The 20,119-nt window shown below is 32.4% G+C and overlaps 1 non-coding gene across 1 annotated transcript; it reads right to left on the bottom strand.

Moving 5' to 3' along the window:
- Window positions 1-13,010: 13,010 nt before the first annotated feature.
- Window positions 13,011-13,082, bottom strand: TRNAI-AAU (transfer RNA isoleucine (anticodon AAU)). Its single transcript has one exon. It is a non-coding gene; the product is annotated as a tRNA-Ile (tRNA).
- Between the last annotated feature and the right edge of the window lie 7,037 nt (window positions 13,083-20,119).

Genomic DNA, 20,119 nt, shown 5'->3' with positions numbered 1-20,119 from the left:
AAACAATAAAAAAAGAAAATCTGAAATGTTTCAGATTTTAAATTATTTCCAAAAGGGAGTTTTTTAACATTTTGTATGTTGCATTTATTTAGTAAATATCACGTTCTTCGCCCTTAAACCATAAAATTCAGTTCAACAGCAATATCGCAAAATAGTTTTAAAATGAGCATATCTTTAGAATTTCCGCTAAAGAGACTCACGCACTGGAGATAAAAATGTTTTTTCTGTGCAACGTTGCCATTGTTCGCTTTGAAATCCTTGAGTTTGTTAATCAAAAATTCGCTAAAGTTTTACAAAATAGGAAATCGACAATAAAGCAAATTCCAAATTTAAAATTTGGTCTTCCACATGTCCATATTCGTAGGGGGATTACGTCATTCAAAATTTGATGGCTCTATGTACCGTAGTTTTATCACAATGCGAGAAATATACTTACATTTATGCAGATTTTTCATTAGTTAATTTCTTTAAATAAAACACAGGGGGCTAATACTTTGTGGCAACAGTTTGAAAAGTGATTCGCCGTTTGTAATGAATCGACGCAAAACGAAAACATTAGTTCTTCAGGGACAAAGCCCCTTTGGACTAATAAAAAATAATAAATAATAAAATAATGTAAACAATTTCATGCATACGGAATATCAGAAAATATAACATCGTTATAAAATCAATTAATTTAATAACAGAAATATCATTTAACAAAACAATTTTAAACAAACAATGTCTCGCCATTTCGAACAAAGCATTGTTGACTCAGTATGTATATCATGAATTTTAAAACATAGCTGTGTACCCGTTAAGAATTTAGATTAAAATTATTATGATAAATAAAATAAATACTTAATGTAAACTTTCTAAACAAACACAGTTCATTAATAAATTAGCACCAATTTTACCTTCGTGTATTTTACACAAACTTATCCCTTTAATGTAGCAGGTAATTTCACATTTTATATAATAAAAAAAAATTTGCAGTTCAGATCCAAATTTTTAATAAAATGTGGAGATAATGCTTATTAAGAAAAATATTACTTTTCTTAACTATGATTTTGGAAATTTAATTAAAGAGTTTTGTTTATAGTAACGCCATCATCATTCTCCGCTTTTGTTTAGAACTGGGCAGTTTATGCTTTTAAAAGTTAAATATTATTTATGGTAAACATGAGTAAAGGAAATTTCGTATTAAAATGCTTTAATTCTGATGTATATCTTGAAAAAGGGGAAGATTTCGAATTACATTGTCAGTCTCTTATTTCACTTCTTTACTGAATATTTCCTGAAGAAATTTTCAGAGTTTCAACTATTTTTTTTTATTTACAGATTTTAATTACTCGTTAAATATGCATGCTTTAACTATTAATAGTCATATACTTTAATTACTACTCTTAACAGAATAGAAACATTTTTAAACATGCAGCATAAAGCAATTTGTGAACAGTAATTATAACTTTTGTTCCTTTTATATGAAATAAATTTATATGGAAATGAAACAACGTGAAAAATTTCGAATCACTAATATCAAAGATATAGTTCTCAAAGATTGAAATAAATAATTGTAATGTAGTACTTTGTGTCTGAATTCGGCTTCTTCTTTTTATTAAAAATTATTAAAAATTTTAAATAACTTTTGTTACTTTTATATGAAATAAATTTATATGGAAATCAAACAACGCTTAAAAATTTCGGATCACTAATCTCAAAGATATTGTTCTCAAAGATTGAAATAAATAATTGTAATGTAGTACTTTGTGTCTGAATTCGGCTTCTTCTTTTTATTAAAAATTATTAAAAATTTTACCCATATAAATGATCACAAACACGAAGTAAAAATTTATACAAATAGAACAAGTTTTACCTACTGAAGTAATATTATGATCAATGTTTTAAGTATAATATGAGTATGACTTCCTAACATATTTAAATGAGCTTTTAAATTGTGTTAAAGCCTATTATGCTGGAAAAGAAAATATAGCGTATCTAACTTACGAGGAAGACAAAACAATTCCAGTATTTGAGAAATATATCTAAAACCGATTAACTTAATCTATCCGATTAACTTAAGAACTAGTAATAGAAACTTCTACACAACAGAAATAAGCGAAAAAGAAGCTCAATTCTGTTATAAGTACCTCTTTTATTGTACTATTGAGAATTACACAGTGCAAATGAATCCAAATTCTTAAAAAGTTAATAAGTGAACGTTTTTAATCCGACCATGTGAATCTGTCAGATCATACGATGGCAGTGAATAAATATCTCAAAATGGTTTTCATTGAAACATCATCTTCTTAAGGAAAGGATTTTGTATGGAAATTCATGAATCAATAGGTTCGTTCTGGGTTCGAACCCAAGCAAACGGGCTGTCTGCATGGATGATTTTTCTCGATTTTCCGCATGTGTAACGTAAATACGAGCCAGAAAGTCTTCCTCGAAGTAATCCATTAGGCAGATAGCTTTGTGTGCTTTGCCATATTCAAAGAAACTAATTTTACATCTTATGTTTTGTTCTACAACTGGTAGTAATGGGTTCAATTAGTTTCTCTTCTATAAAGACAAAATGTTTATCTCGATAACAAAAGATTAACGAATACAAAATTGAATTTTATGATAAAGGAGAACAGTTAGTTAGATTGGATTGTTTTGATTATGCAGAGCACGAGATCATTATTTAATTATTAATCGGTGAAATAAAAGCAGAACGTATAGTATCTCTGCCTAGGTTTAGATATGCACTGCTTCCTTAAGGGGAGTTTGAACCCCAAAGTCTTCAAAAAATTGTGATTTAGGATTTTTTGCATTTTCAAATTCTCTACACTTTTATCTTTCTAAAAATACCATTCTTTAATCTGTATGAAAATTAGAACTGTAAAAATATCTAGTTTTAATTTGTCATCTACTGCTTTGATCAATGAGGAATTTTACATAAAAACGTGTTTTTCTCCAAACGTGATTTTTTTATACTTTATGTACCTTTTCTCAGAAACTACTGCTCACAGGTATCTAAACTTTTTATAGCTTATTTATTAGGTTCCTTAATATTTACTGAAATGAGCTTTTTGTAATAAACTTCGAAAAAAAATTTTTAAAAATTTTTTGTGTGAGAAAAGTGCTAAATTTTACTATGCCTAAGAAAATATCCTGTAATTTACTCCAAAATGTTTCAAACGCTCATTTCAGTAAAATCATATAGGTATACTTTAATTACAGAAAAAATTTCAAGCTTGTATCTGCAGCAGATTTTGAAAAAAGTACATCGAAAATGGCCAATTTAACATTGTCGGTATAGGAGTTTCTGATACCCCTTAAAAGATCTCGATTACGATACATATTTTAAGAAAACACCAGACTTTTTAGAAAGTCCTCCACGAAGGCATCCCTCCCCTTAGCCAGATAGCCCTCGAGGCTTTGCCATTATCACAACACACACTGAAAGCCAAAGTATTCTTTATTGTAGATGATTTAGTTGCTTCCTCAAATGTTTTGACTGTTATAAGGATAATTTATCTGTTTCCCGAGATTAGTCTAGTTGCTAGGCTTTATCAGAATTTATAAAAGAAGTTTGTGAAAGTGTGATATTTGATTCCGATGGAACTGATTAACTGTTAAATTAAATTAGAAAATCCGCTACTAGAGCTTCATTCATACAAGAAAAATAAAATTAAAGCTTACTTAATGTACTTTATGTTTCGCTTCTGTATGTTAAAGAAGTCAAATTTTCTAAATGTGAGTTTTGCATTGTATTCGAATTTATGTTATTATGCAATAATGCATTATAGCGACACAAAAATATTTCGTAGTATTACGAGTTTAATAAATTACGTTAACCTTTTTTACTTCCTTGTACGAACTAAAAATGAAGTATTGTAATCGCGAAAAGCTTCAGGCAACATATTTCAACGAAAATATCCACTTTGACCGTTTTCGAATGCAATTTAACGATGCTTTTGCGTGATATCTATACGTAAGGACAGAATAAAAGACTCTTTTCCTCCAAAAAAACTAAAAAACTGCTTTAAAATGAATTCTGAAGAGAATTTTTCGTGGCGTCTGTACGAACGTATGTACGTACGTGCGTGCGTACGTACGTATCTCGCATAACTCAAAAACGAGTAGCCTCAGAACGTTGAAATTTTGTATATAAGACTACTAAAACATGTAGATGTGCACCTCGTATTTTGGTTTCAATCGGCCTCGCCAAACGTATACAAATATATTTATAAATATATCCACTCTGTTACCCGCCTCAGTAATCTCAGTTTCTTTACTCTTATATGTTTGTAAATTGTACATTTTTTGCTTTAAAAATGATTGAATTACGTTGTTTTTATCTTCCGGTTAAAGTTTTTATGCCTTTCGTAATTCTGGAAGCAATATTTGTATAATTATCAACAATTTAAAAGCTGTTGCAGTGCGGTTAAGTTTTAAATAACATGGCGGACATATTTGTTTACATATGAAACAGCAGAATTGTAGATTTGTTGCCAATCTAGAGAGACTAAGCTTCGCAACACAAACTTCGCCTTCATTTATTATTGCGAATTAAATCATGCTTAATCCTTTCTGGAAAATTTCGAGGAAATAAGTATTTAAGATTTACTTCGTAATTTTTAATACAGATATTTTGAGTTTTTATGTATTTCTGCCTTGTCGCGAAGTGAATTAATTGAATGAGAAATACTCAATCGTCTGTGGAAAACTGTTTCTTTTTCGTTTTGTTTGCTTAATTTCTTTTATACATCGTTCTAGCTTTGTTATAGTATTTGAATAGAACATGTGGTAACGATTAGATAATTCTTTAAATGATATAAATTTTGTGCATTCTGAGTTATAATATGAACAAAATATAATACTGTTAAGTAAACCTAGCGCCAGACTGTCGCTATGGTAAACAAAGTGAATTTTAAAGAATGCATTTATTCTATTGTGGTTTATGCGCTGTCGGTGAAGTAGGTTTAATTCAATCTAATAAGTCATGTGGTGTACACATCAGATTTTTTCAAATTATCCTGAAATTTTAGTAACAATAAAATATATACTTACAAGCAAATTTGTTGTTATAAATAAACTTATTTAATGTTGTTTTAAAATTTCACAATGTCCTCTTACTTGATTTGTATAATATTTAAATTATTTATTTATTCATTCAATATTAAGTGCTATCGATATTGTTTAATAATATCGATTGTACGTACCGCTGATCTAAAAATACCTATACGCAATTAAAAACGGGAATTTTTATTATTTCCAGATTATTTATGCCATTTTTGTCAAGTATAAAAGTTATGTATCATAAACTACCTGTAACCTTAGAGAGAACAATATGCAAAAAAGACTAAAGAGACAATTAACCGCATTTTGACAAAATTCTCTCAGATATAGCTGAAGAAGAGATGTAAATATGTGATTGCATAAATTACGGTGAACGCGAGCAAATTAAATGCGGTTGAAGAATTCACTTTTGTTGAAAAACAATCACAAAGAAAAAAAAAAAAAAAAAGAATGAGAAGGGAGAAAGAAAAAAAAAAAAAAGAAGATAAACTTTTTCTCTACGAGTAAATTGTAAAAAGAAAATGGACTGTTACAGAAATTCCTTTATGTTAAGCTGTCAAACTTGTATGACATTGACATCTTGCACAAAGACTCTCGTTATAGTTGATTTATTGATTGCTCAATTCAAGAGTTTTACGAAAAGATAAACAGGAATATAAGATTTACATTGGGTTCAAGAAAGATTCCACAGCAGTTTACTTAGTTTACGCCCTTTTAAACATAATTTCACGTTGATCAGAATATAGAAAAGTTTTTACATTGAAATGCCCTTCTAAGAATCACCCCTGTCTCATGTATACAGTCATTTAAAAGTCATAAGATCCCTTATAAGGTATTTCTTCCCCCTTCCTAGCGGGCCTTCGTGGTGCAGTGGTTCTGCACGCTGGGTCGGTATTCCAGAGGTCCGTGGTTCGATTCTCGGCGAAGGTGGTTGAATAGTTTTCATCTTGCCTGCTTCCAAAAAATACCTAATGTCTATACAGTGGCGCCCGAACTGAAAGGGTGTTGGACGATGATTCTCCACACACAGGATTTGGCGATTGGAGTTTCCTAAAAACCCCAGTCGCTCTTTAAAAGGAGGGGGTATATAAGATATTTCTGCCAGTTTCCTAGTGTGCCTTCTTGGTGTAGTGGTTCTGCACGCTGGTCCGGTATTCCAAAGGTCCGTGGTTTGATTCCCGGCGAAGGCGTTTGCTAATTTTTCATCTGTCCAGCTTTTCCCAATTAACCCAATGTCTCTACACCCTTACTTCTTAACTTTTAAGATATGGTATTCAGAGCATTTGTTTTGCTTTTAAATGCCTTCAGCGTATCAAGCACATGCGTATGAACCTGCTTATGTAAATACTTTCGTTCTTTGTAAAATCACTTTTAAATATGCACAACTGTCCAATACATGATGCCGTCTTTTATGATATTATATTTTAAAATTTCAATGCAACTTAGTTTTCCAAATTTTCTAGGAAAGGATACACAACACACTTAGTGTTTTTATAATGAGATATTTCGAGCTTCTGAAAATGCAAGCGAATTTTATGTATTGTTGCTTGAAATTATCGCTGTTTCTATTACATGAATCTCTTCCTAAAAAAGGAGAAAAAAACTTTCTAATGTTTTCTCTTTTTGCATTTCCCTAGATATCAACTCAAGCGTCAGCAATTTGTCATTTGTAAATGAGAATCTACTTTACCTTTCATAAGTACGAGTCAGCTAAAACTTTAATTAGTTACTTCTCCCTTTAAAGAAGGAATTATAGAAAGTTGCTAAAGCATGTGTAGGTTTCGCTTTATCTGTTAACGCTAATTATGTCCAATAACCCTAACAGATGTGAAGTGAAATATTACTGTATCAAAATCTGGCTCACTATTTTTGAATAGTGAGCCAGCTTTTGATACAGTAATAGTTTTCTTTTGATAGAGTGACAGTTTTCTCAAAATGTGCATCGTAATCCAGATCTTTTAAGAAAGCAGTGAATATCTAAAGCTAGGCAAACACTAGATTACATAACTGTAACGTTCAGCTTTTATTTCACCGATTAATAATTAAATAATGCTCGCGTGCTCTTCGTAATCAAAACAATCTAACTAATCGTTCTCCTTCATCATAAAATTCAATTTTGTGAGCCAGCTTTTGATACAGTAGTGAGCCAGTGTTCGAATTAAAATTTCGGCAGCGATAAAATGCAAAGCCGAGTAATTTCAACTATCAGAGCTGGCAGGAAACAAACATGTTGTGTACAAGAGATGCAAGAAAGATGCTTTGTCTTAAAATCCGAAAACCTCAGGTGGCTGACTTCAACTTATGCAGGCTACTCATTTGCATTCTGGTGAGGAATGCGGAAAGGGGAAATTATAAATAACTGGTAAATTAATAGAAAATTTCCTACAGATGATTATTTGCAGTTGTTATTGAATTGGTAAATATGCTGTTATGTGTTTTCCTAAATAAAACTTACCACTGCGAATTTTGTAACTGTGTTTTGGTTTGCATAATCGATAAAGTTCTGGTAACCTAATGAGCATTTAATTTTTGCTTTTTATTATAAGAATTTGTGTAGTAGAATTAAGACTGCTGTCCGAAATAGGAAGGACTGTCCAGTAAAGCAATATAATGACAAGCAATATTCGACACGATATTATATAAATTCATGCATGATAATTAATTAAAAAAGAACGTGTCTGTATGCCTCTGAAAATATTGGAGCCCATGATGTGAAATTAAGATCTAAATCAGAGATATGATAAATAAAAGACTATTTTGATCATGTTGCGTTTTTGAAAAAGAATTGTTGCTGTTGCTGTATTGATCTATCTCACACGATTAATGATGTCTGACAGTTACATCAGAACCAGCCCACGAAATTCATCGTGGCAAAGAGTGCAAGATTGCGCCTGTTGTTGGCAATACCTTGAGCACCATACAAGTGACAATACGACTTCGTTTCAGTTCCCCCCCCCTTGATGCAGAGCACCCCTGGGGAACGGGTCCGAGGGTCTCGCACCACATCCTCCCCTACCATCAACATCTCGATGAGATATTCGGCTCGACATATATTTAGAGTGCCTGAGTGCCGCAAAGACACTATATATTTACAAACAACCATGCCTTCTCCGAGATTCGAACCCAGACCCTTGGGACCGCAGTAGGCTAACCTAACCATTATGGGCGGCTTTGAAAAAAGTTTACAAAAAAAAGTGTTTTATGCATCCACTGTTAAGAAAGTTTCAGTTAGCATCAAGATCTAAAGCTAAAATAGTTTTTAAAAATATTTTAATATGCAAAATTGATTTTAAAAGCTGTTAAAATTTTTTTGATTTAAAGAATTTTTCTTCTTAAAAGAATAGGAGGGAAAAAGCGTAAAACGTCTGTTAAAAAAATCTACGTAATACGAAAGATTTCAAATTCTAACGCTATTATAAACGGCAAACGGAAATTCATGCTTATAAACTTTCGTGCAAGTCAAATCTATATTTTGTAAACTTTAATTCCTAAATTTCAAACGGCTCTTAACAGCATTTATATGTAGTCTCCAAAATTATCGATTAATGATATCTCAGAGATATATATTTTCGTCTAATTAATTCGGTTAGAAAGAAGAATTTCGTTATTGCCTTTTACTTATTCATAGGGTCCATATAAAAATTACAATTTTACATAAATTACTTAAATTCGCATACGATAAAATATAGATCACTGAAAAGGAATGCTTTTGGTTTACATTTGGGTACTAATGTTTTCTGCAACAAGTCAACTCTTTGTTAGAATGCCAGTGAAGCAGAAGTCCTTTGCTTTCTAGTGCAAAAGCATATCTCAGAATGCTTCCTGTTCTCTTCCTCCCCCCCGGATATAAAAGTGCTCTGGTGACTACATACTCTAAATTTAACTGTGTAGCAGTCTAACACCTGTTACGTTTGATGGTTATGAATGGAAACTATTGAGAAGCAATTTCGTTTCCTTTACGTCCTTTTCTCGCCTATTTGAGTCTGAGTTCTTAAACTGTTACTAGAAGAAGAGGTTTGGTTTATTTAATTATGGCAAAGCACACTAGGGCTATCTGCCTAAGAGGAGGGATGCCTTCGTGGATGATTTTCTAAGGGAAACTGGCTCGTATACACGTTACACATGGGGAAAACCACGAAATCGCCCATGCAGCCAGTCCGTTCGCGGGATCCGAACATCGGACCGAACTACCAGTGTTCAGCGACTTTACCACTCGGCCGCTGGTGGGCTCTCTAGAAGAAGAGGATTTTGTGTCTTCAAAACATTCGTCTATTTTGATATTCCTACCACTGTCTGCCTTTCTTTTAAATGCCAATAGTTCTTCATTTGAAAAACTGTAACAAATGATAATTCGGCGACCCAGCAAATTGTTTTTATGCAATTTATCTCAATGAATAAACAAATTCAAATTCTAATTCAAATTGTGCTAATTATGCTTTTGCTCCTTAAAATAAGCATAGTTTGGTTACTAGTAGCATAATTGTAGCATAATTTCCTAGTTACTAGTAACGTAATTTGGTTACTAGTAGCGTAATTTACTAGTTACTAGTAGCATAATTTGGTTACTAGTAGCGTAATTTACTAGTTACTAGTAGCATAATTTGGTTACTAGTAGCATAATTTTGTTACTAGTAGCATAATTTACTAGTTACTAGTAACATAATTTGGTTGCTAGTAGCATAAACTAGTAGCATAATTTACTAGTTACTAGTAGCATAATTTACTAGTTATTAGTAGCATAATTTACTAGTTACTAGTAGCATAATTTACTAGTTACTAGTAGCATAATTTACTAGTTACTAGTAGCATAATTGTAGCATATTTTGGTTACTAGTTTAATAACAACTTATTTTAAGGTAGCATAGAAATTCTAGACGTCATATAAATTTTCTAAATTTTAAATATGTAAATACCTCTCTCTAAATCCGTATAATTACTACCAGGATTACCTGAAATTTATCTATCTTCTCAGAACGTTTGCAGGAAATCCCCAGAAGAAATAAATGCATAATTTGGAAGCTCTTTCACGAACCATAGATTAAAAAAAAGGCAACCCATTAATTAATTTCAATGCTAACCAAATGAAATAATTAAAAACAGGTCCTTAACCTTTTCTCTTTCTCCTTCCTTAACCTAATAAGATAAAATTCATAACGCTCATTTTATTTTATTGAAAGAACGAAAAGCATACGGAGGATCTGCTTATCATTACTATCAGCAATTAACTAAAAACAATGCTTACGAGCTGATTCATTTATGAAAAACTTGCACGAAAAAATTCATGCATATCACTCCATTAAAATCACACCAAATGCTTATACTTAGCACCCATTTCCCTCTAGGAAAAATTAAAAATAAAAATAAAATATTGTCACGCATGAAAGTCTTTAATTAACCACAGACATTGCTCAAGGGTTCTATTAGGAGTCCTGATTGCATCTGTACCCCAAATCACCCATTTATGTTCCAACGAAAAGAAGAAAAACTGGTGACAGGAAAGACCGATCCCTAGCGTGCTTTGTCTCCCTATCGGTATCTGGATTTTGGTGAGCGATTACGAGTGATTTCGTAATGTTGATGTCTGTGGGTTGCTTTGAAATCTCCGCTGTCGGAATCACCTTTGAAAGAAAAAGTAATGAAGGAATCTGTAGCAAGTTTTGAAAAAAGGTTATAGCTTCCATCGGGAAATTAGCAGGAAAATATTATTCAATTTTGGATCGAAGAGGTAATAAAGGCAGAGAACAGAAATCAGAAAATTCCAGTTTTTATTCTATTTGTATTTCATTCATAGAGTTGAACACAGAACGATGTCTGTCTCCAGTAAGCAAAACTTATTTCCTTTGTTTTATTTAACCATTAATAGAAAGTTTCGCGTATTTGATGAAATAAAAAAAAAAAAAAAAAAAAAAAAAAAAAAATTCGCTAGTTTTGCAGAAATAAATGTGTTTTGTATTGTGTTCAACAGGGAAAAAATTATTCTTTTCTGTTATATAATCTTTATTACCATGAAAATTGACGAATATCCCGCCAAAGTTGCGCCGTCGTTCCTATGGAATTGTGAAAGAAGTAACGCATCTTTATTTAAAAAACAATAAATATTCGAACCGCTTGGTTTTTATGCTTCGAATAAAGGCTTTCACCGATTTTTAGCATTTGGTTAAACCCTTAGGGTTTACTGAATTACAGGTAATTGTTCGTATCTATTATTGTTTTGTCGTAACTGACGATTTCGTATGTTTTATTTATGGTGGGATCTTATAACTTTTGAAAATAATCCACTTCTTGCTATTCTCTAGAAGGCTGGCCTCAAATTTTGATCAGTTGTATCTCAAAATGCAAGGAAAAAGTACAGCAATATCAGTTAAGTTATACCCTTGTTCATTAAGCGAAAAAGTGGCTTTTCAAGAAGTTTCATTATAAAGGGTTATATATGAAAACGAAAGCGCATATCTTATAAGTGTGTTGTTACGTCACTCTTACCGTAATTGGCGTTAAACTGCTCTGCTTGGCGACAGTTTCACGATCGACGCGATAATACGTAAGTACCATTTATTCCTCCAAATAAAGGAAGTCTAATCCAATATTACCTTATAATTTTTACCTTGACAGTCATCTCTAATGCAAGATAGAATAAAGTTACTTGCAGCTTGCGCAATAAATATATACATACAAAAATGTGACAGTGTGCCCATGAGAATTCATTTGTATAGTAACATTAATACAGCATAAATAATTTGGTGATAGTTAACTTTTTTAAGTTAATTGCGATCAAGGTGCAATGATTACAGTGATTGATAAGACGAGATTTATGTGAGTATTTTCCTGATGTAAGGCTATCAGAAGAGCTAGTACTTAAAGAACGGAAATCTTGAGAAAATGTTTACATTTGGTGTGTGAAATTATTTTGCTTGTTTATTTTTGTTCCATTTGTAAGGTATATTTTAATTTTATAACAGTTATTTTATTTCCTACCAATTCTTGTTTCCACTTACAACTCCCTACCTGAATGAATTTTTAGAGTCGCGTTAAATGCAAATGAGTTAGAAGTAGTATTTAAGGAAGGTTCAACTTACTTCGTGAGAGAGAGCTAGGAATCCTGAGTAGCGCGTGTTTGCCTCCGGGCTAACTCTTTCTTGAAGGTGTTACGCTCGGCCGTAAATTACGTGCCTTTTGATATTAGCCGGCTAGTTTAAATAAAGGGCCAACTACGTTACATACTTGTCTTAGCTTCAGCTAAGTCTTTAGTTATAATTTAGTTCTTATTTCTGAGTTTAAACCCGAGTGGAGGCTTTGTTGTAAGCGCAAGAAAGGGGCCAACTGTTCATCTTATTTTGAGTAAAATAAAGAGTAGTTAACACTTCTTGAATCTATATCTTTAGTGATCATCGATAAGTCGCTTAAGAGTTCACTAGGTTTCTCGACATTTACTTTAGACAAAAAGAGTAAGAAAACCTACACATTCATAGGTAAAATTAAATGCCTTCTTTTGAGAGTGTAGACTGCAGATTTAACTCTACTTTGCCCTGAAATCCATTAAAGTGCAGATTGTAGTTTTACTGGAAACTGAAAAAAAAATGTTTCAATAAAAAGTTTAAATTATTGGAAGCCGAAAGCTGGTGCGCAGTCCCATTGGGTTATGTAAGTCCCAGTTAGATATGTAGAGTCATTAGGTTAACTGGAAGCAGAAAAGATGAAAAATAGGCAACCGCCTTCGCCGGAAATCGAACCACGGACCTCTGGAATACCGGCCCAGCGGGCTCCCGTTACACTGCGAAGGCACACTAGGGAAGTGGGAGAAATACCTTATATACTCCTCTTTTTTAAAGGGCGACTAGGGTTTTAGGGGACCTAGTGGCCAAATCCTGGGTGCGGAGAATCATCATCCACAGCCCTTTTAATTCGGGCGCCACTTGTAGAGTCATTAGGTTAGTTGGAAGCAGAAAAGATGAAAAATAGGCAACCGCCTTCGCCGGGAATCGAACCACGGACCTCTGGAATATTGGCCCAGCGTGCTACCGTTACACTACGAAGACACGCTAGGGAAGTGGGAGAAACACCTTATAGATACTTAAAGAAGCGTGGAGGGAATTACACGGATCGATTTGCTACCTACGAGTTGATGTCCCACTGGTAGTAGGCATCATTTCTAACTTAGCACTAATGGGACACATATGTCCCACCATTACCACCCAGTGAAACACCAGTGGACATTTGTCCCACCGTTACCACCAAAATGGGACCGTTACCACCCAGTGGGACATATTTGTTTCAGGTCCATGGAATCCCCCCATTTTAAAATAAAATGTTTAAAATTATATTTTTCAAGTATTTGTCATAATTACCAAGAGGAAAAAATCAAGTCAGTTGAAACAAACAAATAAATTGGGACTGAATGGGTTAAGGATTTAACATTTCCAGCAATGACGAAACTTAACCGAATTTCGTGGAGGATAAATGGATGATATAGCAAAGCGTAATGTAACTGTTCAGAATATTTTTAAAGACTTGTTAAAAAAGCAATTCTTATATCAAAAAGCCAATTTATTTTGAAATGATATTATGTCATTTTAAGACATTTTTACATTAGTAATTCATTTCAGTATTTGAATACTTTGGTTAGGCATCGAATATGGCAAGAACCAGTGAAGCATCTGAAGAGAAATAATCAAGAAACTATGATTTCTAACCCCATCTTTACCACAAAAAAGACATTCAACCCGGTTTTGCAACAATACGTTCCTAAGTTAAAATTCTTTAATTTCGCATTTCATCTGTACTCACTAGGCAGTATTTAATAAGATTTCAAAATTTCTGTGCAATACTTTATGATGAATTCAGCGAAGGCATGTCTACTAATTGGTTACGAAATATTTGCGGTTTTCAAACCTTTGTGAATTGGTAGCCATCCATGCGGTTTGTGGCTGTGACAAAACGTATTGTCAACAAAGAAGATTCCCAGAAGTAAGCCTTTTGTATAAGAACATGACATTCTTAATGCGTTATGTACTTAAAATGCTTGTCTCCGGTATTAGATAAAGCCCATCATTTAAATGATTTAGGAGATTTAAAGGTCAAAGATCAACTTGCGGTGACGTACGTACATAACCGCATGTTGTCCAAGTTTGGCTTGACGTTAGTTGTGGGTTGTGACTCGAGCATTTTTGTTTTACGGGTTACATAGTAAAATACTGCAGAAAAAGTCGGTATTAAAGCTTGAAATCATCGAATTTAGCAGTTATGTTAGTGGGCTAAAATTGTATCCCCTGATTTGCTAATAAAAAAGAGTTATCTCCAGTTTACAAAGGAATGTCTTAAAATTTTCCATTTTATGTCTTACATCAGGGAGCATGCTAATTATAATAGCTAATTAACACAAAATGCTGTCTTTCCTGAAAAATTGTAATAAAAAGAATTGGATGAAATAGTCTGTACTTATTATAAATTTTAATGGCATTATCGGAGCGGCTATAATTTACGGTTAATTAGTAATTTCATTATCATCATTCTAAGAAAATTTTATTTGCCTCGTTTTTCTGAAGTAATAATGATTCCTTTAAAAATTGTTTTTAGAAATTTGCCATTGTTAGGAAACTAAAATCAGAAGTTTTTAAGACATACTAAAAGAGTAGGTAAAATTTTCATAATGTACATACACATTAATAATTGTGTATTATGGAATTGTAACATTGCATGATTCGTTAAGTGAAATTGGTGGATGCTGCTGTCAATCCGTTGCTTTTATTTTTGAAAATATGATAAATACACGATCTCTTAACATTACTGTTGAGAAAAATTAAGGATTAATTAAGGACTTCTCGCAGCGGCCGAGCGGTAAAGTGGCTGAACACTGGTAGTTCCGTCCGAGGTTCGAATCCCGTAAACGGGCTGGTTGCATGGGTGTTTTCGTGGTTTTTTCAATGTGTAACGTGTATACGAGCCAGTTTCCCTTAGAAAGTCTTCCACGAAGGCATCCCTCCCCTTAGGCAGATAGCCCTCGAGGCGTTGCCGTAATTAAATAACCTAACCTTACCTAAGGACTTCTCATTCATATTCATTCATATTCATAGCTTTGAAGATGCAATTCGAAGGTCATAACAGTCTCAAGGTTGAATACATGATTAAATAATTAACAGAATTCTGCCAAAAGAGTGATAATATTGAAAGAATCTGTCACGATAATTGTCATTTAATATAATATTGCTCGAAAATGAAGTCATCGTTTTGAATTTCAGTGTATATATAAACTGATACTCGAATTATAGTTCTTAGATTATAAAGACAAAAATTTAGAGCTAATAACAGATGTAATGAATTTCTGAATGCATGTCCTCTTATGATAGGCTATTTCATACTTACTATGTCATTTTTAATAAATAAATATTTGGCTACATGTATGATTTTGTTATTTTATGACGCTTATTTTCCTGAGAGAAACAGAAAATAAAGTTAGTAATTTGAAATCTTTTTTCTTAGTCCTTTTGGAACAAAATTAGATGTTAGGGTTGAAGAAATATTTTTCTGTGATATTAATAATGAGCTGTATTATGCAGGATGTATCAAAAGTCCACGTTCAAACTTTGAGGAGCATGTTAGAAAAATATATTTAAACCATATTGACAGGGGAAAGCATTAATGAATACGTCCCCGTAGGAAATAGAGGAGACACCGAGACTATTCGAAGTTATATATATCTGACACCAACGCCATATGTAGAGGCGAATATTTTCAGGATACTTGGAGGTTCGCGGATATTAGCAGTAGCGACGACGATTTTGTTCCGACGCCCCCCCCCCCTCTATCAGAAGCATTGGCTGCCCTGATCAGTATACTATAGGCAGTTTCTATACCATTTTCAGTGTCTTTTTGCCAAGTGGGAGGACCAAAAGTAAACTTTCAATTTTGTGCACCGAAAAATCTGTCTTCTTGCCCTCTGGCCTATTTGTTTCGTTTTTGCGTAGAAACTGTAATTTTAATTGTAAAAATTGTTTTTGTTAACTGTATTGGGTGGTTTATGTTTCTCTGTATTTTACAATTTTTAATGAAGATAATTTGAGTTTTTATGCATTTTTGCCCTTTTGAGAAAATGAAATTCGAGGAAATAAGTTTGAATGCAGTATAGTAAAAAATCTGATGTGTACACCACATGACTTCCTTGTACGGAATAATAAATTATACGCATTTTTTCTTGCATTTCATTTAAACTTATTGGATTGAATTAAATCTACTTCGCCGACAGCGCATAAACCACAATAGAATAAATCATTCTTTAAAATTCACTCTAGTATTTGTTTACCATAGCGATACTCTGGCGCTAGATTCACTTAACAGTATTAATAATTATATAGCAGTTAACTTATATAATAATTATATAACGGAAACTAAGTTAACTGTTATATAATCGAATAATTATATAACAGTTAGCTTATATATTTCGTTCATATTATAACTCATAATGCACAAAATTTATATGATTTAAATAATAGAATTATCTAATTGTTGCCACATGTTCTATTCAAATACTATAATAAAGCTAGAATGATGTATAAAAGAAATTAAGCAAACAAAAAAAAAAAAAAAAAAAAGAAACAATTTTTCACAGACGATTGAGTATTTCTCATTTAATTAATTCAGTTCCCACTTCGCGAGAAGACAAAAATACATAAAAACTCAAAATATCTATATTAAAATTTACGAAGTAAATCTTAAACACGTATTTCCTCGAAAAAATTCCAGAAAGAATTAAGCATGATTTATTTGGCAATAATAAATGAAGGCGTTATCTTTGTTATTGCGAAGCTAAGTTTCTCTAGATTGGCAACAAATCCACTAGTCTCCTGTTTCAAATGTAAACATCAATGGCCGCCATAAAGAAAAGGCTTAGCGGCATAAAGAAAAGGCTTAGCGGATAATTCTAAAAATATTGCATACAGATTTACTAAAGGCATAAAAACCTTAACTGGAAGATAAAAACAAAATAATACAATCATTTTTAAAGCAAAAAATGTACAATTTACAAACATATAAGAGTAAAAAAACTGAGATCACTGAGCCGGGTAACAGAGTGGATATATATATATACGTTTGGTGCCGCCGATCGCAATCAAAATACGAGGTGCACATCTACATGTTATAGCAGTCCTATATATAAAATTTCAACATTCTGAGGCTACTCGTTTTTGAGTTATGCGAGATACGTACATATGTTCGTACAAACGCCACGAAAAATTCTTTTCAGAATTCATTTTGAATCAGTTTTATAATTTTTTTGAAGAAAACGAGTATTTTATTCTATCCTTACGTACAGATATCACGCAAAAACATCGTTAAATTGCATTCAGTAGCGGTGAAAATGGATATTTTCGTTGAAATATGCTGCCTGAAACTTTTCGCGATTACAATACTTCCTTTTTACTTCGTACAAGGAAGTAAAAATGGGTGTTATTTAATAGGATTTACAAGGAAGTCATGTGGTGTCCTCATCAGTTTTGAATTATATGGACCCTAAAGTTCCCAAGCCTCTATGTCGATTTCGAGGCATGGTATCATACTTCTGGATGCAAACTGTGAAATAGTTGCTTATGGCATGTTTAGTGTAAGAAAAATATTCAAGTATATTATTAAATAAGTTTTCTATGTGTAATTATTAACAGCATTTTTCTTTCAATGATCCCAACGTAAAGAGACTAAAATTTTCTCTCTTTAAAATATTTATGTTACTATGGTGTCTGAAGACAAACACTTAGATACGTAAATACACTCCCCACATTATATATTAAATTATTATATTAGTTCAAATATTAAAATCGTAAATTTGTTCAAAAAGAAAAAAAAAATTATTTTAACTCTTTCATGAAATCGAAACGATTTTTTTCATGATATCAAAACTATTTCTTACTCAGATCTAAAAGTAACGTTTTCCAATTCTCTATATAGAACTAAGTCAAAAGACCGTTTTTAATCATATGTGACTATTTTTTCGTAATGGCATACAAATTAAATAAATAAATATTTATTACGAAAAAATAGTCACATTACGAAAAAATAGTCACATATGATTTTATTTAATTTGTATCATATTACTGATTAACCGATTATATAGTAAGTATGCAACTATTGTATAAAATTACTGATTAACCTGTATAAATTACTTAAACTGTATAAAATTACTGATTAATCGATTATATAAAGTATGCAAACTGTCCCTTAACAGCTTTCTATAAATCAGCTGGTTTTTAAAATATAATTTTTGAGATTATTCATCGTCAATTTAAGCTGTGACACAGGAACATATTTAAGTTTTCTATATTATTTTATGCAACAAATGTAACATAAGTGATATAAATAAACCAAAAATATGCATCCTTAGCTTGAAATGTAAAGTATGCTCTTTCAATAAAATTAAAATTTGGATTCATAAGCATAAAAGAGTATGTCTTTAACATGTTGCTTTCTTAGAACGTTTCATTTTTCAGTATTCAAACCAGGTCAGAAAAATTTTTCTCAACAAAAAAAGCTTTCATAAATTTATTCTGCTCATACTTAAAGCATACCCTCTTACGGGGTCTGTACATTATAAAGTAGATGAAATGATTCCATGATGGCTTCTTAAATACTATCATTTTGCGTAAATTAACTGTAGTTCTACATTCACTCCTTGTTAAGTAACACGTGCCTCTTTTGGGAAAAGATACCCGTATATAATTACTATTCCGTACCTTTTTAATTATACGGCCCCCACCGTCCCTAAGCCCCCACTGACGAGTAACGAAAAGAATGAAAAAGAAACAGCGCTTTGAAAAAAAAATCGCACAATTAACAATTAAGCTTCAAGGTCGAGTTGCGTCCTCCAGCAGATCGATTCAATGCTTCTTCAATAGAAACAAAAACAAAAAGAGAAAAAAATATCCTTCTTGAAACCATTTTCGGTAAGTGGCTTTATGATTATGATGGCGTGCCATTATGATGATGTATTAGGGGCTGCTAAGATGATGTCACGAATGCTAGAAGCCATTCAGAACTTCGAATGAAGATGCATATTTGAAGCGGTTGGATGAGCTGCTACTTCTGACTCCACCCTGATTTTTCTTTCATCTTTTTCTTTTTTAAGATGGTTGGTTTCTTTTTCTTCCCCTCTCTTCCCCCCCTTCGCTTACTCTTCATCAGTGAAGATGATTCGGAAGACAATTCATCGATGTCAAGATAACTGAGAAATGCGAATATGGGGGACCATTTACAACAATACAAAACGTTCTTCAGAGGCTTAGTTGCTAATGTTATTAAATCCATTTGCTTATTCTTCTGTGATTTTTTTAATTCCTCAAAGGAAAGCTCTTCGACGCACCTATTATTTTCAGTAATCGAAATTGGTTTAATAGAAAATATTTGTTACAGTTCTTGAATGGTAGCGATATAGAAAAATCAATGTGTAGCTATATTTTGAATACTTCTTTTCTTTATTTAACAACTAGCGAAAGTACCCGATGGCTGATTGAGAGTAATGCATCTAACGACAGCGAGAACGCTACCGCTGTAATCCTTCTCTAATAACGATGCTAAAATACGATTCATAGTCATACATTTTTCAGTCTGATGTGGTATGAAACTCACATAAAAAATTTCGATAGAAAATAAACTATTACTCTCTCACTATATGAGCAACAATGGCACATTTTTTTAATGATTTTCGTTTTACTAATCAAATGGTCGTAAAAGCTGAAGTTCCATCCAATATTTCACTTATATTTAACTAGAAAGCCCGGCGGTTATACAAAATGACCACTGTTCTAGATATTATAAATTGCAATTAAAATAATTTGTGCAAAGGTGTCTGCTAATTCAAACTGAATTACCCAGGGCTGGCGGCGAGGGCGCAAATTTGCTTACTGCCCCACGGGGTTTCCCCCTTCTACTTGCTTAATTGCATAAAGTAGAGTGCTATGAAGGAAACCACTGACGGTACATTTCTTAAGAGCTATCGCTAGCTCCATAAATAAAGGTGATTTAAATAATAAAATATTAATTCACATGTCAAAGATTTCTTTTTACACAACATTTCTTGTGTAGATCTTTC

Source organism: Stegodyphus dumicola, chromosome 1 (assembly GCF_044657685.1).
Source record: "Stegodyphus dumicola isolate Sdum_Otavi_A_Nest chromosome 1, ASM4465768v1".
NCBI classification, from domain to species: Eukaryota; Metazoa; Arthropoda; class Arachnida; order Araneae; family Eresidae; genus Stegodyphus; species Stegodyphus dumicola.
The sequence above is the reverse complement of the archived record's forward strand: the minus strand, read 5'-3'. Positions and strand labels throughout refer to the sequence as shown.